Below are 24,836 nucleotides of genomic sequence, written 5' to 3'. Positions count from 1 at the left end.
TCAAAAGCAATTCAAAGGGGATGTCATTTCAGGCAAGAGGTCAAAGGCAATCATGCACACGGCACTCCCTGTGGGGGAGCACAACTTTGCAATGAATACCTATACCTACACACACACACTGGCCCTGTATCACTGTGGTCAGCATGGAGGCCTGGCCCTGTATCACTGTGTTCAGCATAGAGGCCTGGTCCTGGAGACCTGGTCCTGTATCACTGTGTTCAGCATGGAGGCCTGGTCCTGTATCACTGTGGTCAGCATGGAGGCCTGGTCCTGTATCATTGTGGTCAGCATGGAGGCCTGGCCCTGTATCACTGTGATCAGCATGGAGGCCTGGCCCTGTATCACTGTGATCAGCATGGAGACCTGGTCCTGGAGGCCTGGTCTTGTATCACTGTGATCAGCATGGAGGCCTGGTCCTGGAGGCCTGGTCCTGTATCACTTTGATCAGCATGGAGGCCTGGTCCTGTATCACTGTGGTCAGTATGGAGGCCTGGTCCTGGAGGCCTGGTCCTGTATCACTTTGATCAGCATGGAGACCTGGTCCTGTATCACTGTGTTCAGCATGGAGGCCTGGTCCTGTATCACTGTGGTCAGCATGGAGGCCTGGTCCTGTATCACTGTGATCAGAATGGAGGCCTGACCCTGTGTCACTGTGATCAGCATGGAGACCTGGTCCTGGAGGCCTGGTCTTGTATCACTGTGATCAGCATGGAGGCCTGGTCCTGGAGGCCTGGTCCTGTATCACTTTGATCAGCATGGAGACCTGGTCCTGTATCACTGTGGCCAGCATGGAGGCCTGGTCCTGTATCACTGTGGTCAGCATGGAAGCCTGGTCCTGGAGACCTGGCCCTGTATCACTGTGGTCAGCATGGAGGCCGGGTCCTGGAGGCCTGGTCCTGTATCACTGTGGTCAGCATGGAGGCCTGGCCCTGTATCACTGTGATCAGCATGGAGACCTGGTCCTAGAGGCCTGGTCCTGTATCACTGTGTTCAGCATGGAGGCATGGTCCTGTATCACTGTGGTCAGCATGGAGGCCTGGTCCTGTATCACTGTGATCCACATGGAGGCCTGGCCCTGTATCACTGTGATCAGCATGGAGACCTGGTCCTGGAGGCCTGGTCTTGTATCACTGTGATCAGCATGGAGGCCTGGTCCTGGAGGCCTGGTCCTGTATCACTTTGATCAGCATGGAGGCCTGACCCTGGAGACCTGGTCCTGTATCACTGTGGCCAGCATGGAGGCCTGGTCCTGTATCACTGTGGTCAGCATGGAGGCCTGGTCGTGGAGACCTGGCCCTGTATCACTGTGGTCAGCATGGAGGCCGGGTCCTGGAGGCCTGGTCCTGTATCACTGTGGTCAGCATGGAGGCCGGGTCCTGGAGGCCTGGCCCTGTATCACTGTGATCAGCATGGAGACCTGGTCCTGGAGGCCTGGTCCTGTATCACTGTGGTCAGAATGGAGGCCCGGTCCTGTATCACTGTGATCAGCATGGAGGCCTGGTCCTGGAGACCTGGTCCTGTATCACTGTGGTCAGTATGGAGGCCTGGTCCTGGAGACCTGGTCCTGTATTACTGTGGTCAGTATGGAGGCCTGGTCCTGTATCACTGTGGTCAGCATGGAGGCCTGGTCCTGTATCACTGTGATCAGCATGGAGGCCTGGCCCTGTATCACTGTGGTCAGCATGGAGGCCTGGCCCTGTATCACTGTGGTCAGCATGGAGGCCTGGTCCTGTATCACTGTGGTCAGCATGGAGACCTGGTCCTGTATCACTGTGGTCAGCATGGAGGCCTGGTCCTGGAGACCTGGTCCTGTATCACTGTGATCAGCATGGAGGCCTGGTCCTGGATGCCTGGCCCTGTATCACTGTGATCAGCATGGAGGCCTGGTCCTGGATGCCTGGCTCTGTATCACTGTGATCAGCATTGAGGCCTGGCCCTGTGTCACTGTGATCAGCATGGATGCCTGGCTCTGTATCACTGTGATCAGCATTGAGGCCTGGTCCTGTATCACTGTGATCAGCATGGAGGCCTGGTCCTGTATCACTGTGATCAGCATGGAGGCCTGGTCCTGGATGCCTGGCCCTGTATCACTGTGATCAGCATGGAGGCCTGGCCCTGTATCACTGTGATCAGCATGGAGGCCTGGCCCTGTATCACTGTGATCAGCATGGAGGCCTGGCCCTGTATCACTGTGATCAGCATGGAGGCCTGGCCCTGTATCACTGTGATCAGCATGGAGGCCTGGCCCTGTATCACTGTGATCAGCATGGAGGCCTGGTCCTGTATCACTGTGATCAGCATGGAGGCCTGGTCCTGTATTACTGTGGTCAGCATGGAGGCCTGGCCCTGTATCACTGTGGTCAGCATGGAGGCCTGGTCCTGTATCACTGTGATCAGCATGGAGACCTGGTCCTGTATCACTGTGATCAGCATGGAGGCCTGGCCCTGTATCACTGTGATCAGCATGGAGGCCTGGTCCTGTATCACTGTGATCAGCATGGAGGCCTGGTCCTGTATCACTGTGATCAGCATGGAGGCCTGGCCCTGTATCACTGTGATCAGCATGGAGGCCTGGCCCTGTATCACTGTGATCAGCATGGAGGCCTGGCCCTGTATCACTGTGATCAGCATGGAGGCCTGGCCCTGTATCACTGTGATCAGCATGGAGGCCTGGCCCTGTATCACTGTGATCAGCATGGAGGCCTGGTCCTGTATCACTGTGTGATCAGCATGGAGGCCTGGTCCTGTATTACTGTGGTCAGCATGGAGGCCTGGCCCTGTATCACTGTGGTCAGCATGGAGGCCTGGTCCTGTATCACTGTGATCAGCATGGAGACCTGGTCCTGTATCACTGTGATCAGCATGGAGGCCTGGCCCTGTATCACTGTGATCAGCATGGAGGCCTGGTCCTGTATCACTGTGATCAGCATGGAGGCCTGGTCCTGTATTACTGTGGTCAGCATGGAGGCCTGGCCCTGTATCACTGTGGTCAGCATGGAGGCCTGGTCCTGTATCACTGTGATCAGCATGGACGCCTGGTCCTGGAGGCCTGGTCTTGTATCACTGTGATCAGCATGGATACCTGGTCCTGTACCACTGTGGCCAGCATGGAAGCCTGGCTGGTGTTAAGGCAAGGGTACTGGCTGGGGTTAAGACAGGAGGGCTGGGTGTGGTTGAGGCATGGGCACAAGCCATGGGCACTGACTGGCATTAAGGCAGGGGCAGTGGCTGGGGTTAAGACAGGGGGGCTGAGTGGGGTTGAGGCTGAGGGACTGGCTGGCATTAAGGCTGGGAGACTGGGTGAGGTTAAGGCAGGGGGACTGGCTGGTGTTAAGGCAGGGGTACTGGCTTGGGTTAAGGCAGGGGGACTGGCTGGTGTTAAGACAGGGGGGCTGGCTGGTGTTAAGGCTGGGGGACTGGCTGGTGTTAAGACAGGGGGACTGGCTGGCATTAAGGCTGGGGGACTGGCTTGGGTTAAGGCAGGGGGACTGGCTGGTGTTAAGACAGGGGGACTGGCTGGTGTTAAGGCAAGGGGACTGGCTGGTGTTAAGACAAGGGGACTGGCTGGTGTTAAGGCAGGGGGACTGGCTGGTGTTAAGACAAGGGGACTGGCTGGTGTTAAGACAAGGGGACTGGCTGGTGTTAAGACAAGGGGACTGGCTGGTGTTAAGGCAGGGGGACCGGGTTTCCAGACAGCTGGAAGGAGACATCATGGGCCACTGCCTTATCCTGTTCAACGTGTGTGTGTGTGTACCTTCAGATTAAAGCAGTCTGCCTATCTTTCATTGTTTTTCAGGGAAACTGAATTCATCCAACTTGCCTTGTAGTCAAATACGTTTTCCTGACGTGTGTAATAATATTTTTTAGGCTTGCGATAATTAAATTGTCAACTAAGTGAAAGGAATGTTTTCGATGGGCACAAGTGGAATACATAAATGTAACGGAGTTAGTTTGAGGTGGTTAGCTGAAGGTTATTACTCATCAATTGGACCTTTTGTTTTCCTCAGAAGGCTGAAAGGAGTCCAGAGCAGAATGTGTTTATCTTTCTGAAAATGTAATGATTATCCTTGTATCCTACTGACAGCGTTTTCTTTCTTGTCTCCGTCAGGGGGAATGTGGGAACTTCATCCGTCTGATCGAGCCGTGGAACCGAACCCACCTGTACATTTGTGGAACAGGGGCATACAACCCCATCTGCACCTACGTGGACCGCGGGCGCAGGTCCCAGGTAACCAGAGACAAGATGTAGCCAACCATGGTCACACTCCTGTACTCCCCTCTTTCAGAGTCAGATCTGTCAATCAACTCAGGGTCAAAAAATCTCATTCCGCTCCTTGTCTGTCCTTGTCATGGGACAATTTTCTGCTCCCCTTTTCACATTGATTTGCTCTATCCATGGTCTGGTGAACCCAGAGAAAGGCTCATATTGGGGCTTTTCCATTGAGACTTAGTGGGCCGCTAGTGTTTTATGTTAATGTAAACTCTATAGTGTAATTGTGTTTCCATCAGGAGTGTGACACTAAAGCCTTGTGGCGAGCAGAATCAACAACCTCTGCATCATTCAAGACTTTGTGAGTAGGTGTTAAAGTTCACAGTTAGCCATTGCTATGTAAATTAAAGCTGAAAAAGTACCCAGGGTCCTGCTTCCAAGTGAGAGCAGGTCCACCAGAGCCATGGCCCAGTGAGACACGGGTGCCGGCCCAAGTAGATGGAAACAGAAAAGTTTGAGCCTTTTGATGTAAAACACTGGGGGTCAATCCTCAGTGGAAATGCCCCAATAGATAATGAGCTCTTCACCGGTGGTTAACTCTCCTTTATTCTGGCAGTCACACTGTTACAGTGACTCCTACTGGAGAGACAGCTAACTGCCACCATAGGAAGCTAACCGCCAGCTAAAGAACTGCAGGGAAGAGAATGTTGACTGTGTGTCTAAAACAACCAGGACTATCTTCTACTAGCGGCTGTCTCCTCTCCCCCTCACCTGTTTATGTGTCGTGCTCTGACCTGTCTGGGAGGCTCTGAAAGGCCATCATTACTGATGGAGCCTCTCATCCATCATCAGCCTTGTAACTCACCCCCTCCATCCATTCCTCCCTCTGTTTCTCCCTCTCTCCCTCATAGACCAGCGGCCATCAGAGATGCAGCAGCTGCCGTCCCCAGTGCACACTTACTGTTACTATCCTGCCTGTTTTGTCTCAACGCTTCATTGCAGGGCTTAGGTTTCAATGTACAGGCCAGTCATCCCCTTGACATTCATCCTCTCCCCCAGGCCCTGCTAGCTACATCGCTTGAACTGTAAAGGTTTTCATTGGTTAAAATTAGAGGTGTAAACAGAAACCATTTGTTTGGAAGTTCTCCCAGTTATCATTCCAAAGACCTCACGCACGTTGAGTCCTCAGACAGCTCCCAAGGTTTTCCAGATATTACCTCACGTCTTCACTGAGTTCACTTTACTTTGAGCTCCTTTTCTGCTTTTCACCCAAATGGGTCTCATTTGTCTTTTTTATGTTGCTGAACCTTGTGTCTATGTTTTCATTTGCATGGCATGGCATGTTGTCTGTATGTATTTGGCAACTTAGATAGCTGCAGATTCTGAAACTCATCCATATTGATTTATTCACGTCACTGAACTCGCTTGACATAGTTCTTTTTTGTTACTTTTGGGTTCTCTTCTCATTGATTCTCATGGGGTGGCAGGTAGTCTAGCTGTTAAGAGAGTTGGGTCAGTAGGTGAAAAATCTGTCTGTGCCCTTGAGTAAGGCACGTAACCCTAATTGCTCTGGTGTCTGCCAAATTTTTTAAATGTAATTTTTTAAAATGTCATAGAGTCCTCTCTCATTTCTTCTGTTGTGGTCATGGTTGTGTTTCGGTCATGGGTCTTTCTTTGAGCTTTTTCTGTTCTCCTTCTGGTCAACTCTTGGGTTGATTTTTCCACTGAGTTTCAGTTGGTTTTGGGTTGTCCCTTCGGGTGCAGTCGATGGGACCCTCGTGGTAATCGCGTGGCACGTGTCCTCTTTTTTAGGCCCTCTACCTGCAGGCACCCCAGTCCGGAGGGAGGACCAGCCGGGCGGCAGACTTCAGCACTACGGCAGGGCCTGTGGAGTCAAAGGTGGGCCTACGGCCGAGGGGTGGCTACTGTAGCAAGGGGCTGGAGTCTAGGACCTGGGCAGAGGGGAGTCTACTGTAGCGAGGGGCTGTGGTCTGGGCTGAGGGGAGGCTACTGTAGTAAGGGGCTGGGGTCTAAGACCTGGGCCAAGAGGAGACTACTTTAGCAACGGCTGGGCTCTGGGACCTGGTTGAGGGGAGGTTACCGTATCAAGGGACTGCAGTTTGGGTTCTGGGGAGGCTACTGTAGCAAGGGGCTGGGTTCTGGGACCTGAGGAGGCTACTGTAGCAAGGGGCTGGGTTCTGGGACCTGGGGAGGCTACTGTAGCAAGGGGCTGGGGCCTGGGACCTGAGGACGCTACTGTAGCAAGGGGCTGGGGCCTGGGACCTGGGGAGGCTACTGTAGCAAGGGGCTGGGGTCTGGGACCTGGGGAGCCTACTGTAGCAAGGGGCTGGGGTTTGGGACCTGGGAGGCTACTGTAGCAAGGGGCTGTGTTCGGGGACCTGGGGAGGCTACTGTAGTAAGGGGCTGGGGCCTGGGACCTGGGGAGGCTACTGTAGCAAGGGGCTGGGGCCTGGGACCCGGGGAGGCTACTGTAGCAAGGGGCTGGGGCCTGGGACCTGGGGAGGCTACTGTAGCAAGGGGCTGGGGCCTAGGACCTGGGGAGGCTACTGTAGCAAGGGGCTGGGGCCTGGGACCTGGGGAGGCTACTGTAGCAAGGGGCTGGGTTCTGGGACCTGGGGAGGCTACTGTAGTAAGGGGCTAGGGTCTGGGACCTGGGGAGGCTACTGTAGCAAGGGGCTGGGGTCTGGGACCTGGGGAGGCTACTGTATCGAGGAGGCTGGGTTCTGCGACCTGGGGAGGCTTCTGTAGCAAGGGGCTGGGGGCTGGGACCTGGGGAGGCTTCTGTAGCAAGGGGCTGGGGTCTGGGACCTGGGGAGGCTTCTGTAGCAAGGGGCTGGGGTCTGGGACCTGGGGAGGCTACTGTAGAAAGGGGCTGGGGTCTGGGGCCTGGGGAGGCTACTGTAGTAAGGGGCTGGGGTCTGGGACCTGGGGAGGCTACTGTAGCAAGGGGCTGGGATGTGGGACCTGGGGAGGCTACTGTAGCAAGGGGCTGGGGTCTGGGACCTGGGGAGGCTACTGTAGAAAGGGTCTGGGGTCTGAGACCTGGGTCAGGTGCCCATCTGGTGTCTGACAGGCCCTGTCATCATGTACAGCCTGTTGACATTCAAAATGGACGCTGCTGATTATGATGTGGAAGAAATGGGGTCTAATCACATATTCTAAAATAAAATAAGCATTATTATTACCAGTCCTCAGGGGTACAGTAAGCTACTTGACACAAAGCCAATGTTGACACAAAGCCAATGCCGTCCTGGCTCATGGACTTCAGAGCCACTCTCCACATCTCTAACACTAGGAGCATGGTGGATTCGTTTTGGATCGCTCTCCTCATTTTTGCTTAAGCACTCCATTTTGCCAATAACGGACCTTATACACTTCATACTCCCTTGCTTAAAGCTAATACAGGTGTGTGAGTGTGTTTTACATAGATGTTTGGTTCAGCACACTAACACAGCATTTGACAGACCTGTGCTTAGAAACAAGGACACATATTTGTGTGCCAACCTTTATTGGGATGACTCATGTACTGGAGGCAGCTCTGCAGGGTAGTCACTAGCTGGCATAGCCATAAAGTCATACAATCTGATTTTAAACCTAACCATAACCTTAACCACACTGCTAACATTATGCCTAAACCTAACCTTAATTATGACCAAAAAGCAAATGCTTGTTCTAGGGCAAATGTTGACTTTGCAACCCACCCATCTAGTAAAAATCACTCAGCTCTGCCTCCAGGACAAGACTCATCCCAATAAACAACCTGCATTCCCTATATATCCTCCTTGTGTCTCTATTTCCCTGCAAAGGGTTACATTATGTAAAAACCAAATCACTTGTAATATATAAATAAGGCCTGAATCAACTGTGTTCTCAATGGAAACAACAGAATAATTGATGTTTACATATTTAATTGTTTCTGTCCTCACTTTATCCCTACCTATATGTACTTATCTATCTCAATTACCTCGTATCCTTGTACATTGACTCGATACTGGTACCCCGTGCATATAGCCAAGTTATCATCAACTCGGTACTGGTAACCTGTGTATATAGTATAAAGATATCTTTACTTATTGTCTATTTATTCCATGTGTTATTATCTTCCAATTATTTTTCTATTATTCTCTCTGCATTGTTGGGAAGGGCCCGTAAGTAAGCAAGTCACTATTAGTCTACACCTGTTGTTTTACCAAGCATGTGACATATAACATTTGATTTGCTATCTATTACAGGAATATATCTTCCGTTTAGAGCCAGGCAAAGTGGATTCGGGGAAAGGCAAATGTCCTTACGACCCTAAACTCGACAGCGTCTCAGCATTGATCAGTAAGTGCCTGTTCACCTCTTCTCTCTCAGGTCACTTCCAATATTCCAATATTGGAAGAATTGAGTGTCTCTGTTATTGAAACAAAAGTCAAGCTATATTCCTCTTCCCCACAAAGAGTCTTTATGGTCAGTCCAACCCCTGTGGAATCAATCCAAGACTGGCAAGTCACACTAGATCTTGCTCATTCAAAAACTTCTGCCTCTTTTAAAACTGTTTTCTCTTCAATTGTAGTTACCCTGTGATGATGTAAGAAATTCCATTGTTATACTATTCTCATAATCATAAAAGTATACTGAAAAGTGAATTGCTGTATTGAGAAGTATTCATCTATGTACTGCACAGTATATTTACTGTAATTTGTGGATAAAGGGAGTAGCATGTGTCGGTATGTAAGTTCTCATATCAATAGGTGGCCTGGTGTTGACACCAGCTTGCAGACAGTTGGTCAGACTTAGCTGTTGACCTCTTCCTCTCTGGCATGGCTCCACTGACCTCCCAGCCACCCAGGGTGTGTGACACTTCCCATGACCCCGCTCTGTGACTTCCCATGTCATCCCACACCTAGAGCTGACCGGGGCGGAACTAACTAGCATCCACTTACTGTAGCGACTCAGCTGCTACATAACTGACCTACAACACAGCCAGTCATACCACAATAACGCAGATGCAAAACAAGGAATTATCCTCTTATACGGGGGCTTTCTATGTACCTCTCTTGACCCCAGTTTTTCTGCCATATTTGGTCACCTTGCCAACCCACCCCAGTGTGAAGGGGTTCGATCTGATGGGATTATAGAAGGAAAATACTGTCTTGTCTTTCGGGAGATCTGTCAACACTCTAAACAGGTCCCATACTGGGGCAGCACCTGCTCACTCACACACTCAGCCACAAGCAACTGGTGGCGGGCATTTCCCAGGCCTCCACCCCACACTGCTTACCATGACCAGACCAGGGCCAATGACTACATCCCCACATCCTGCCCCAGGTCCCCAGTGTCTGCCCTGGGATCTCCCTCCTCACTGTCCTGCCTGACCCTGGCCACCAGCTGGATGGTTATGTGGAGGGGAGGGGTACCATGTGTTATTGTCCTACAGAAAACAGGGCCATATTCGTGACGGTAGTCACGAATCACCTATGGTTTACCTCCTGTCAACCAATAGGTTTTTGACTTTCTATAACATTCCATTCATCTCTTTTTCTCTGATTGACAGATGGGGAGCTCTACGCTGGGGTCTACATTGACTTCATGGGGACAGATGCGTCCATCTTCCGTACTCTAGGGAAACAGACTGCCATGAGGACGGATCAATACAACTCCAAATGGTTAAATGGTAACGTCTCACGTCTCATCCTGACAGACATCATCTCTCTATGGCATTTGTCTTTATATTTCCATCAGGTATCAATTGATTCCTCAGTCTCTACATTCCTGTTCTGTCTCATAGCACCTCTGTATGTCATACTGTTGATATGGTCTAAGCCTCTAGCTGTTTCAGCCATTAAAAAGTCAACAATGCCTATCACATCAATACAGTAGGAAATGGTTCGTTGTCATGCCATACATGTCTGGTAGCATTTCATGTCTGGGATGTATGGCATAACAATTAATTATATTAGTGTTTGCAAGAGCATATTGGCTGCCCTACCTCAAATACCTTGTACCCCTGCACATTGATCTGCTACTAGACGCCCTGTGTACACATAAGTGCTGCTGGGTGGGTGTGTTTTGGAAGTCAGTGTGTTTTGGAAGTCAGTGTGTTTGGGAAGTCAATGTGTTTGGGATGTCAGTGTGTTTGGGAAGTCAGTGTGTTTGGGAAGTCAGTGTGTTTGGGAAGTCAGTGTGTTTGGGAAGTCAGTGTGTTTGGGAAGTCAGTGTGTTTGGGAAGTCAGTGTGTTTTGGAGGTCAGTGTTTTTGAGAGGAAAGTGGCACCATTGATTAGTAGGGCTGAGTCCACGGCAGGAGGTACTCCCCATCTCCACCTGAGTCCTGTTCATCAGTCCCAAGGCCACACTATGACGTCCTGATCCATCCTGCTTTCCCCATATGGGTTCATATATCCCACCCCCAACATGGTCTACCTCCCATATGAGTCTATGTACCCCCCACACCACACCCCACATGGTCAACCCCCATATAAGTCTACTGTCCCGTAGCACTCACCTCCGTTATCATGAAGTGCTTTGAGAGGCTAGTCAAAGGCCACATTACCTCCTCCCTCCCCGACACACTTGGCACTCAACAATTCACCTACCACCCTGATTGATCCACAGACAACACAATCGCCATTGCACTGCACACTCTCCTCACCCACCTGGACAAAAGGAATGCATATTTGAAGATGCTATTCATAGACTTCAGCTCAGCCTTCAATACCATAGTGCCCTCCAAGCTCACCACAAAGCTCACGGCCCTGGTACTGAATTCCTCCCTATGCAATTTGGCCCTGGACTTCCTGATAGGCCGCCACCAGGTGGTGAAGGTAAGCAACGTTAATTACGCTGATTATCTATACAGGGGCCCCACAAGTGTGTGTCCTCAGTCGCCTCCTGTACTCCCTATAAACCCACGACTGCATCAAGTTTTCTGATGACAGTAGTTGGCCTGATTACTAACAATGACCAGGCGACCTACAGGGAGGACATAGGCACTCTGACGGCATGGTGCCAGGAGCTGATTGTGGACTTCAGGCGGAACCAGGCTGGGTACGCCCCCATCCTCATCAATGGGAGACGGTCAGAAACTTCAAGTTCCTCAACGTGCACATCTCTGAGAAGCTGGAATGGTCAACCCACACGGAGAATGTTGTGAAAAAGGCACAATAGCGACTCTTAAAACTCAGGATACTGAAGAAATTCTTCCTGTCCTTGAGGGCCCTCACAGTGTTTTACAGGAGCACCATTGAGAGCATACTGTCGGGCTGCATCACAGCCTGGTATTGCAACTGCACCGCCGCAGTCTGCAAGGTGCTACAGAGGGTGGTACACTGCCTAACGCACCATTGGGTACACTGCCTGCCCTACAAGACAACTACAACACCAGGTGTCGCAGGAAGGCCAAGAAGATAATCAGGGACCTCAGCCACCCGAGCAATGCCCTGTTCTCCCCGCTTCTCAGACGGGGACCGTACAGGAGCATCAGGGCAATAACTTGAAGACTGGCCAATAGCTTCTACCCCCAGACCATCATTTTGTTTTTCTACTGTGTTATTGACTTGTTAATTGTTTACTCCATGTGTAACTCTGTGTTGTTGTCTGTTCACACTGCTATGCTTTATTCTTGGCCAGGTCGCAGTTGCAAATGAGAACTTGTTCTCAACTAGCCTACCTGGTTAAATAAAGGTGATTTACATTTTTTTTTTAAATCAGGCTGCTGAATAGCCAATAGGCAGCTACCTGCTCCCCCTGTCTCCCTCCTGCCCCCAGACTTCCTACCCTGCCCCCCCCCCCCCCAGTGGACATGTATCACTATTAAAATGTAAATATGTATATATTATTATTTGTATTACTGTTTTTTCATTGACTTCTCACTTCCTCCCCTGCTGCTCCCCTTATGGGCATCCCCCAACAGATTCTTAACCTGCCCCCACCACCCAATGGTCATTTATCATTGCTACAATTGTAAATGTGTATAGATTATTATTATTATTATCTAGATTTTTTCTCCTTCACTTCTCTTTTCATATTTTTATTTTATTTTGACCTGTGCTGTTGGAGTCCTCAGCATAAGATTTTCACTGCACCCAGCAGTTCCAGCTGCATCCCTGTGACTAATGAACTCATCTCTAACCTATTCTATGTACTCCCCCATCCCACCCCCCACATGGTCTGCCCCCATATGGGTTGTGTCTGTTGCAGCAGGGAGGACAGGATCCGTTTGATTTGTCCAGCAGTGCCCTAATCAGTGAGCTATCATGGGGAAGAGAGGTTGATGCCATATTGTGCTCATTCAGTGAGATTAATAAAACTGATTTGGAATGTAGTGACATGTGCTCAGCTTGAGGCCCCAAATGACTCTCACTAGCATCTGTCTCGTCTTCAACTCTCTCTCTCTCTCTTCTTTCTTTCTCTCTTTCTTTCTCTCTCTCTCTCTTGCTCTCTCTTTCTTTCTCGCTCTTTCTCTCTATTTTCAGATCCCATATTCATCAAGGCACACCTCATCCCAGACAGTGCTGAGAAGAATGATGACAAGCTGTACTTCTTCTTCCGGGAGAAGGCTTCAGAGATGGGCCAGAGTCCCATGGCCCAGTCCAGGATAGGCAGGATCTGTCTGGTAAGTGCCCACACTACCACATTATCTGAAAATGTTTTCTTACTGCAATTGTGAGGGTTTGTCTCATATTGTGACCTCTGAGCCTGCAAACCCAGTACCCTGCCACTCCTGATACTGAGACATCCCCAGAGTAGAGGGGTCTCCTTGGAAAATCCCCTTAAATCATCGCTGCCCCCCACTTCCTCAACAGCCAATGAGGAGTCTAAGAAAACCAAACTAAAGGGAATGCTTGTTGTCCCCTGTGATATTCAGTTGGAGTGGGAGAGTTTGCCTTTGGCCTCCAGTATATACACATAAACACACATACACATAACACTCTCAGGGTAATGTTGATCTAATGATGTACGTATCCAGTGGCTGCAGTGACTCAGAACGTTGTTTACCCTTAGAGGGGGTCAGAGGGTAACCCTGTGCTGTGTGCAAACCTCCCCCCTCTTGCTGCACGTCTCCTATGGGACCGTTGGGACATTGGTCCTGTCTGTCTCTGGATCCTAAGTCACTGTCCTCAAATCAAATCAATGTATTTATAAAGCCCTTTTTACATCAGCAGATGTCACAAAGTGCTTACCGGTATACAGAAACCCAGCCTAAAACCCCAAACAGCAAGCAATGCAGATGTAGAAGCACAGTGGCTAGCAAAAACTCCCTAGAAAGGCAGGAACCTAAGAAGAAACCTAGAGAGGAACCAGGTTGTGAGGGGTGGCCAGTCCTCTTCTGGCTGTGCCGGGTGCTGATTTTTAAGAGTACATGGCCATTAAGGACAAATTCTCTGATGACGCCCACTGGAAATAACACTACTGTCGTAGATACAGTATACACACAATACATGGTAGAAAGAGTGCTCATGTTGATACAATTTCAGAGTACATAACATTTTTGTGTAGGAGCTACAAAACAATAGAATATTCTAACCTTTGCATGATGTTCAGTAGCATATTACTCCAATATAAATTGTTGCATAAATAGCATTCTATGATTTTTAACTTGGACATTTCATAATGAACACGTTTCGTAATGTTTTGCAAGGATTACTGGGCTGTGAGTAATTTTCCCTGGGCATCACCTCCCTCCCCACCTCTCTGTAGGGGCAGGCGTCTGTCCACAACAGATGGGGTGGACAGACTGACCCACAGATCTGATGTTTTCACTCTCAACTTCTCTGTAAGCTAGTATTGGCTGCTAGTTGTCTGTATCAAACAGCTGTTGGTTTGAATCTGTGGACCGGTCCACTTGTTGTGTTTGTCTCCCCCTGCAGAATGATGATGGTGGACACTGCTGTCTGGTCAACAAGTGGAGCACTTTCCTGAAGGCCAGACTCATCTGCTCTGTGCCTGGGGTGGACGGCATAGAGACCCACTTCGATGAACTCCGTAAGTAGGCATCATTTCCCAACAGTGGTACAGCCTAGTTGTTATGTTCTTACAGTAACTTCACAATGCTCCTCAAGTGTTGTCCTACCCTCAACTGTTAGACACTGAACATAGTCTGCTCCACTCCACCTAAAAGGGACAGTGTGTAAAAGGACCAACCACCAGTTCAGAACCCACTCTCTGTCATCTTTCTGTAGTATCTCTGTAACATCTGAGTTCTTCTGAACCGTTCCAAACTGCACTAATGCACATTACGCACTACAGAAAAGCATTTTTTTTAAACAACACTGTCAACAGTTTAATTAAATATGTTTGGTTGTGAAAACATGTTACTGTCGATGTTCCTGAACAGATTTCACTTGGTTTCGCAAACTAAGCACTGGGTAGCTGCAGGAACAGGGTTGGAGAGACCATGGCATACAGAGTTTGGGCGGGAATAGAGCTAGAGGCTTTCTACTGCTACTATATTTATTTCTCAGATGCTAATATTAAGCGCATTGCTCAGCTGTAAAACCAGAGTAGCCTACCTGGCATAATGGAAAAGGGAACCAAAGGAAAGCGCTGAATACAACAGGTGTAGACCTTACCGTGAAATGCTTACTTACAAGCCCTTAAACAACAATGCAGTTCAAGAAATAGAGTTAAGAAAAAATGTATAAAAATAGGTCCTGGATGGCAGGAAGCTTGGACCCAGTGATGTACTATTTGAGTGCATATGGATGACATCTTTTTACCCCGACCCCTGTTCCTACCTATCTGATGATGACCATTTTAAATCAAAACAAATTTCAAATATTAGTAAAGGCGAGATTGAATTGAAAATAGTCTGATGGATGAGAATGTTATCACTTAATGAGAGAACAGCATGTGCAGCCTGAGGCAAGAAACAGAGCGAAAGGGTATTTTATTAGACTTTTTCAAATCATCAATATAGTCACATCATGCAGCCCATATGTTTTGATTTCTAAGACATTCCAAGGTTTGTATTATTCTCAACTAAAGTTGTCAAATTACTCTAAATCTAGCGTATAAGATCTGTTTCAAATGATCACTTTTACACTCAACATAGCCACTTCACATGCGCACTCGCTCAGGAATGGGAAAAATATCCTTTCTATTTTAATCAAATAAGTTAAATTACATTGAACAAAAATATAAATGCAACATACAACAATTTCAAAGATTTTACTTAGTTACAGTTCATATAAGGAAATCAGTCAATTTAAATAAATTAATCTAAAAATATATGTATATATACAGTTGAAGTCAGAAGTTTACATACACCTTAGCCAAATACATCTAAACTCAGTATTTCACAATTACTGACAATTAATCCTAGTAAAGATTCCCTTAGGTTCCCCACTTTATTTTATGAATGTGAAATGTCAGAATAATAGTAGAGATAATGGTTTATTTTAGCTTTTATTTCTTTCATCACATTCCCAGTGGGTCAGAAGTTTACATACACTCAATTAGTATTTTATAGCATTGTCTTTAAATTGTTGAACTTGGGTCAAACGTTTCGGGTAGTATTCCACAAGCTTCCCAAAATAAGTTGGGTGAATTTTGGCCCATTCCTCCTGACAGAGCCGGTGGTACCGAGTCAGGTTTGTAGGCCTCCTTGCTCGCACATGCTTTTTCAGTTCTGCCCACAAATCTTCTATAGGATTGAAGTCAGGGCTTTGTGATGGCCACTGCAATACCTTGACTGTGTTGTCCTTAAGCCATTTTGCCACAACTTTGGAAGTATGCTTGGGGTCATTGTCCATTTGGAAGACCCATTTGTGACCAAGCTTTAACTTCCTGACTGATGTCTTGAGATGTTCCTTCAATATATCCACGTACTTTTCTCACCTTATGATGCCATTTATTTTGTGAAGTGCACTAGTCCCTCTTGCTGCAAAGCACCCCCACAACATGATGCTGCAACCCCCGTGCTTCACGAATGGGATGGTGTTCTTCGGCTTGCAAGCCTCCCCCTTTTTCCTCCAAACATAATGATGGTCATTATGGCCAAACAGTCTATTTTTGTTGCATCAGACCAGAGGACATTTCTCCAAAAAGTACGATCTTTGTCCCCATGTGTAGTTGCAAACCGTAGTCTGGTGGTTTTGGAGCAGTGTTTTCTTCATTGCTAAGTGGCCTTTCAGGTTATGTCGATATAGGACTCGTTTTACTGTGGACATAGATAGCTTTGTACCTGTTTCCTCCAGCATCTTCACAAGGTCCTTTGCTGTTGTTCTGGGATTGATTTGTACCTTTTGCACCAAAGTAGCTTCATCTCTAGGAGACAGAATGTGTCTCCTTCCTGAGCGGTATGATGGTTGCATGGTCCCATGGTGTTTATACTTGCGTACTATTGTTTGTACAGATGAACGTGGTACCTTCAGGCATTTGGAAATTGCTCCCAAGGATGAACCAGACATTTTTTTCAGAGGTCTTGGCTGATTTCTTTTGATTTTCTCATAATGTCAAGCAAAGAGGCACTGAGTTTGAAGCTAGGCCTTGAAATACATCCACAGGTACACCTCCAATTGACTCAAATTATGTCAATTAGCCTATCAGAAGCTTCTAAAGCCAGGACATCATTTTCTGGAATTTTCCAAGCTGTTGAAAGGCACAGTCAACTTCGTGTATGTAAACTTCTGACCCACTGGAATTGTGATATAGTGAAATAATCTGTCTGTAAACAATTGTTGGAAAAAATACTTGTGTCATGCACAATGTCCTATATTGACTTGACAAAACTATAGTTTGTTAACAAGACATTTGTGGAGTGGTTGAAAAACGAGTTTTAATGACTCCAACCTAAGTGTATGTCAACTTCCGACTGTATATACAGTACCAGTCAAAAGTTTGGACACACCTAGATTCTTCATGACAGCTTTGCACATCTTGATGACAGCTTTGCACTCAAGAGTATATAAACTTCCTGTTTCCATCACAACTGTCTTGTTTTTTAAATGTATATAGACAGTTCATTTGGAAAGTATTCAGACAGCTTGACTTTTTCAAAATGTTGTTATGTCACAGCCTTATTCTAAAAATGATTAAATCGTTTTTTCCCCTCATCAAACTACACACAATACCCCATGATGACAAAGCAAAAACTGTTTTTTAGACATTTTAGAGTAACTGGAGTACACTGGAGTAACTGGAGCATCAGCATTTGTGGGTTCGATTACAGGCTCAAAATGGCCAGAAACAAAGACTTTTCTCGTCAGTCTATTCTTGTTCTGAGAAGGCCAGCATCCCGGAGTCGCCTCTTCACTGTTGACGTTGAGAATGGTTTTGAATGCTATTTAAAGAAGCTGCCAGTTGAGGACATGTGAGGTATCTGTTTCTCAAACTAGACACTCTAATGTACTTGTCCTCTTGCTCAGTTATGCACCGGGCCTCCCAATCCTCTTCTATTCTGGTTAGGGCCCGTTTGTGCTGTTCTAGGAGTGGAGAACTACACAGCGTTGTATGAGATTTTCCAGTTCGTGGCATTTTCTCGCATGGAATAGCCTTCATTTCTCAGAACAAGAATAGACTGACGAGTTTCAGAAGAAAGTTATTTGTTTCTGGCCATTTTGAGCCTGAAATCAAACCCAGAAGTGCTGATGCTCCAGATACTCAACTAGTCTAAAGAAGGCCAGTTTAATTTCTTATTTTATCAGTACAACAGTTTTCAGCTGTGCTATCATAATTGCAAAAGGGGTTTCTAATGATCAATTAGCCTTTTAAAATTATAAACTTGGATTAGACAACACAACGTGCCATTGGAACACAGGAGTAATGGTTGCCTCTGTACACCTATGTAGATATTCCATGCAAAATCTGCCGTTTCCAGCTACAATAGTCATTTACAACATTAACAATGTCTACACTGTATTTCTGATCAATTTGATGTTATTTTAATGGACAAAAAACAAGGACATTTTTAAGTGACCCCACACTTTTGAATGGTAGTGCATATCTGAAATATCACATTTACATAAGTATTCAGACCCTTTACTCAGTACTTTGTTGAAGCACCTTTGGCAGCGATTACAGCCTTGAGTCTTCTTGAGTATGACGCTACAAGCTTGGCACACCTGTATTTGGGGAGTTTATCCTATTCTTCACTGCAGATCCTCTCAAGCTCTGTCAGGTTAGATGACACACGTCACTGCACAACTATTTTCAGGTCTTTCCAGAGATGTTCGATTGGGTTCAAGTCCGGGCTCTGGCTGGGCGACTCAAGGACATTCAGAGACTTGTCCCAAAGCCACTCCTGCATTGTCTTGGCTGTGTGCTTAGGGTTGTTGTCCTGTTGGAAAGTGAACCTTTGCCCCAGTCTGAGGTCCTGAGCACTCTGGAGCATGTCTCGTCTCCCAGTCCCTGCTGCTGACAAACTTTCCCGCAGCATGATGCTGCCACCACCATGCTTCACCGTAGGGATGGTGCCAGGTTTCCTCCAGATGTGACACTTAGCATTCAGGCCAAAGAGTTCAAGCTTGGTTTCATCAGACCAGAGAATCTTGTTTCTCATGAGAGTTTTTAGGTGCCTTTTGGCAAACTCCAGGGGCTGTAAGGTGTGGTTTTTGTTCTGACATACACTTTCAACTGTGGGACCTTATATAGACAGGTGTGTGCCTTTCCAAATCATGTCCAATCAATTGAATATACCACAGGTAGACTCCAATCAAGTTGAAGAAACATCTCAAAGATCATCAGTGGAAACAGGATGCAGCTGAGCTCAACGTAGTGTCATAGCAAATGGTCTGAATACTTAGTATGTAAATAATGTCTTTCTTTGTTTTATTGGTAATACATTTGCAAAAATGTCTAAAAATCTGTTTTTCGCTTTGTCATTATGGGGTATTGTGTGTAAATTGATGAGGGGAAAAATATTTAATCCATTTTAGCATAAAACGTAAGAAAATGTGGAAAAAGTTAAGGGGTTTGAATACTTTCTGAATGCACTGTGTATATATATATATGGATTTCACATGACTTGGAATACAAATATGCATCTTTTGGTCACAGATATCTTTTAAAAAAAGGTAGGGTTGTGTATCAGAACCAGTCAGTATCTGGTGTGTCCACCATTTGCCTCATGCAGCGTTACACATCTCCTTTGCATAGAGTTGATCAGGCTATTGATTTTGGACTATGGAATGTTATCCTACTCATCTTCAATGGCTGTGTGAAGTTGCTAGATATTGGCGGAAACTGGAACGCGCTGTTATACACGTCAATCCAGAGCATCCCAAACAGTTTGTGCAGAAATTCTTCGGTTGTGCAAACCCACAGATTCATCAGCTGTCCGGGTAGCTGGTCTCAGACGATCCCATAAGGTGAAGAAGCCAGATGCGGAGGTCCTGGGCTGGCGTGGTTACACGTGGTCTGCGGTTGTGAGGCTGATTGGACGTACTGCCAAATACTCTAAAACAACGTTGAAGTTGGCTTATGGTAGAGAAATGAACATTAAATTCTCTGGCAACAGCTCTGGTGGACAGTCCTGCAGTCACCATGCCAATTTCACCCTCGCTCAAAACTTCAGACATCTGTGGCATTGTGTTGTGTGACAAAACTGCACATTTTGAGTGTCCTTTTAATTGTACCCAGCACAAGGTGCACCTGTGTAATGATCGTGCTGTTTAATCGGCTTCTTGATATTCCACACCTGTCAGATGGATGGATTATCTTGGCAAAGGAGAAATGCTCACTAATAGGGATATAAACACATTTGTGCACATTATTGCACATAGAACATTTTAGAGAAATAAGCTTTTTGTGCGTATGGAATATTTCTGTGATCTTTCATTTCAGCTCATGAAACATGGGACCAACACTTCAGTATGTATTCTTCTTACTATAAAATTGTATAATTTAAAATAATGGCATGAAATGTATAAACATATATTGTCCACTAAATGATCTAGATAATGGATTTATTGTGATGTTGTGTATATTAAATGGATTTATTAGACTTTTTAAAATGTTGATGTTCCCAAGACGTGCATCAGCGGCTTGTATGCTGGAGGCCTGGAGAAGCTAAACGTTCTTCTGATGGTTAACGGTCAATTACCATAAGACGGGCAGTCATTAGTTTGATATTTACCGTCTGACAAAATGTCGTGACCACCACAGCCCTAATTGAGAGCCTAGCTGGTAGAGAGTGAAGGCATCAATGTGACGCCATGACCCGGCTAATAGAAAACAAGAGTGTATATGGATCTGCTGACAGATTCCACATGCACCACCATAGACAAGCACAGATTCCTCACAGACAGTAACTCTTCCATTGTGTTTTCACTGAAATCAAATCAAATGTCATTAGTTTATATACACATATTTAGCTGATGTTATTGCGAGTGTAGCGAAATGCCATCTCTTCAGCTCTGCTCTCTGGTAAGGGCAAAAAGGAAATCAGCAATGAGTTGATGACTGTTACAATGTTGTTTGATTAATTATTCTGCAAGGTACAGAATGTCCGTTTGTACCAATGCGTCTGTACACGTTCTGCACCTGTAAAGCAACACAGATGGGAATTCTGAGGAAGGTACTGCAGTGGTTAAGATATCGCTGTCCCACCCAGCTGTGGACATCAACATCACTCCTGTATGATAAGCAGATCTGGGATCAGGTTGCCTTAATAACACAACAGTGGAAGTGCTGAGAGTAGAGGTGTGTGTAGGTGTCTAGGGAGGACTGGTAATGAGGCGCAGGGCTTTAAGGTCTGTCTCTGGATCAGCCAGGGGTGCGCCCTGCAGGGTTAGAGGGATCATCCCTGCCTGTCAGTCACATCTCTGATGACTGATAGCTCACCATCTAAGGAAAACATCAGTGAAATGCACTGTGTTGAGGAAGTCTGACTCTGAGGAGTCTCCTTGAAATGATCATGAAAACCAGTTTTTTTATTTTACCTTTATTTAACTAGGCAAGTCAGTTAAGAACAAATTCTTATTTTCAATGACAGCCTAGGAACAGTGGGTTAACTGCCTGTTCAGGGGCAGAACGACAGATTTGTACCTTGTCAGGGTTTGAACTTGCAACCTTCCAGTTACTAGTCCAACGCTCTAACCACTAGGCTACCCTTATTAGTGGGACGTATTTCATTAGCGGTCCGATGCAAATCACAATAACTGATGTGATTTTGTTTTATTGCAGGTCATTTGTTTTTACTGCTGCCATCAATCATTACTTGATTGTGTTTGTTATATATTAGGCCTGTAGCCTAGTGGAGGCTCATTTCAGCCTTAGGCTAAGGGCTGTGAACGACCTGTTGTTTTGATACAGCATGACCCAAACCACACACTTATGTTCAGCAGTACTCAACTCTTACTCAATGTCCATGTCTATTTTTCTTACTTCTCTCATCTTCCGTCAATGTCATCACCTCTTTAACAGTCCCTCCTGCAGGTCAATAGGTTTCCCTCAGTCTGAGAGCAGTCTGGGACACACTCAGTGAGGTCATACTAGGCTTGTCATCGCTGAATGTACAGCTATCCATCACACGTGACGGATGTCTAAAGTCTCTATCATAAAGATGGAATCCGCAGTAGGGGGAAACAGTACCACTGACAACCGTTGTTTGTTTTTTTGCAGTACATATTGTGCTCTTCTATTGCACATGCAATGATGTCAGAGGGGAAAAACAGTGGTGGTTGTTTGCAATAACGTCTTTATTGTTGTAACATTGCAAGCGAACGTGGCAGTTTCACCGTAAGGATTACAGTTTAATGGTGGAGCCCAGAAGAGCCATCTGAGGGGGGCTGAGAGGGGGTGGTGAGAGGAGGGCTGAGAGGGGGGCTGAGAGGGGCTTTCAAACAATTAAGGAGCAAGAACAAATATAGCGATTCTAATAATAAGCCTAACCGTCTTCTGGTAGATGGAAAGGGTTTCCCAAAAACCTTCTCAATAAAATGTTAACTAGCTACAAAGTAGTTTATGTCTACCTGGCAGAATGATATCATGATTATTTCCATCAATCCAGTGGCCATTTTATTGTGTTACTCCATTCTCATGTGCTACAGAAACACTGCAACCAAACAACAAGGCTAGGTGAGTGTACTACAGGAGCACTGCTAAACAAACAACAAGGCTAGGTGAGTGTACTACAGGAGCACTGCTAACCAAACAACAAGGCTAGGTGAGTGTACTACAGGAGCACTGCTAACCAAACAACAAGGCTAGGTGAGTGTACTACAGGAGCACTGCTAACCAAACAACAAGGCTAGGTGAGTGTACTACAGGAGCACTGCTAACCAAACAACAAGGCTAGGTGAGTGTACTACAGGAGCACTGCTAACCAAACAACAGTGCCAGGTGAGTGTATTACAGGAGCACTGCTAACCAAACAACAAGGCTAGGTGAGTGTGCTACAGAAACACTGCAACCAAACAACAGTGCTAGGTGAGTGTACTACAGGAGCACTGCTAACCAAACAACAAGGCTAGGTGAGTGTACTACAGGAGCACTGCTAACCAAACAACAGTGCTAGGTGAGTGTACTACAGGAGCACTGCTAACCAAACAACAGTGCTAGGTGAGTGTACTACAGGAGCACTGCTAACCAAACAACAAGGCTACAGGTAACCAAACAACAAGGCTAGGTGAGTGTACTACAGGAGCACTGCTAACCAAACAACAGTGCTAGGTGAGTGTACTACAGGAGCACTGCTAACCAAACAACAGTGCTAGGTGAGTGTACTACAGAAACACTGCTAACAGAACAACAATGCTAGGTGGCTGTACTACAGAAACACTGCTAACCAAACAACAGTGCTAGGTGGCTGTACTACAGGAGCACTGCTAACCAAACAACAGTGCTAGGTGGCTGTACTACAGAGACACTGCTAACCAAACAACAGTGCTAGGTGGCTGTACTACAGAGACACTGCTAACCAAACAACAGTGCTAGGTGGCTGTACTACAGAAACACTGCTAACCAAACAACAGTGCTAGGTGGCTGTACTACAGAAACACTGCTAACCAAACAACAGTGCTAGGTGGCTGTACTACAGAGACACTGCTAACCAAACAACAGTGCTAGGTGGCTGTACTTCAGAAACACTGCTAACAATACAACAATGCTGGGTGGTTGTACTACAGAAACACTGCTAACCAAACAACAGTGCTAGGTGGCTGTCCTCAGGGTAGAGACCATATAATTTTGTAATGCTTTGCAGTCAGACGGGTCCTCAGGGTAGAGACCATATACTTTTGTAATGCTGTGCAGTCGGACGGGTCCCCAGGGTAGAGACCATATACTTTTGTAATGCTTTGCAGTCAGACGTGTCCCCAGGGTAGAGACCATATACTTTTGTAATGCTTTGCAGTCAGACGGGTCCCCAGGGTAGAGACCATATACTTTTGTAATGCTTTGCAGTCAGACGGGTCCCCAGGGTAGAGACCATATACTTTTGTAATGCTGTGCAGTCGGACGGGTCCCCATGGTAGAGACCATATACTTTTGTAATGCTTTGCAGTCGGACGGGTCCCCAGGGTAGAGACCATATACTTTTGTAATGCTTTGCAGTCGGACGGGTCCCCAGGGTAGAGACTATATATTTTTGTAATGCTTTGCAGTCAGACGGGTCCCCAGGGTAGAAACCATATACTTTTGTAATGCTTTGCAGTTGGACGGGTCCCCGGGGTAGAGACCATAAACTTTTGTAATGCTGTGCAGTCGGACGGGTCCCCAGGGTAGAGACCATATACATTTGTAATGCTGTGCAGTCGGACGGGTCCCCAGGGTAGAGACCATATACTTTTGTAATGCTTTGCAGTCGGACGGGTCCCCAGGGTAGAGACTATATATTTTTGTAATGCTTTGCAGTCGGACGGGTCCCCAGGGTAGAGACCATATACTTTTGTAATGCTTTGCAGTCGGACGGGTCCCCAGGGTAGAGACCATATACTTTTGTAATGCTTTGTAGTCAGACGGGTCCCCAGGGTAGAGACCATATACTTTTGTAATGCTTTGCAGTCAGACGGGTCCCCAGGGTAGAGACCATATACTTTTGTAATGCTTTTCAGTCAGATGGGTCCCCAGGGTAGAGACCATATACTCTTGTAATGCTTTGCAGTCAGACGGGTCCCCAGGGTAGAGACCATATACTTTTGTAATGCTTTGCAGTCAGACTGGTCCCCAGGGTAGAGACCATATACTTTTGTAATGCTTTTCAGTCAGACGGGTCCCCGGGGTAGAGACCATATACTTTTGTAATGCTTTGCAGTCAGACGGGTCCCCAGGGTAGGGACCATATACGTTTGTAATGCATTGCAGTCGGACAGGTCCCCAGGGTAGAGACCATATACTTTTGTAATGCTTTGCAGTCAGACGGGTCCCCAGGGTAGGGACCATATACTCTTGTGATGCTTTTCAGTCAGACGGGTCCCCAGGGTAGAGACCATATACTTTTGTAATGCTTTGCAGTCAGACGGGTCCCCAGGGTAGAGACCATATACTTTTGTAATGCTTTGCAGTCAGACGGGTCCCCAGGGTAGAGACCATATACTTTTGTAATGCTTTGCAGTCAGACGGGTCCCCAGGGTAGAGACCATATACGTTTGTAATGCTTTGCAGTCAGACGGGTCCCCAGGGTAGAGACCATACACCATCTTTTGGTAATGCTTTGCAGTCGGACGGGTCAGAAGGGTAGA

At 46.8% G+C, this 24,836-nt stretch overlaps 1 pseudogene; it reads left to right on the top strand.

Annotated features, from left to right (window-relative positions):
• Positions 1–24,836, top strand: part of LOC115143461 (semaphorin-3F-like) — a 115,229-nt pseudogene that overhangs the window by 78,201 nt on the left and 12,192 nt on the right.

This window comes from Oncorhynchus nerka, linkage group LG15 (assembly GCF_034236695.1).
Source record: "Oncorhynchus nerka isolate Pitt River linkage group LG15, Oner_Uvic_2.0, whole genome shotgun sequence".
Classification (NCBI taxonomy): Eukaryota; Metazoa; Chordata; class Actinopteri; order Salmoniformes; family Salmonidae; genus Oncorhynchus; species Oncorhynchus nerka.
This window is presented reverse-complemented; position numbering and strand designations above follow the sequence as displayed.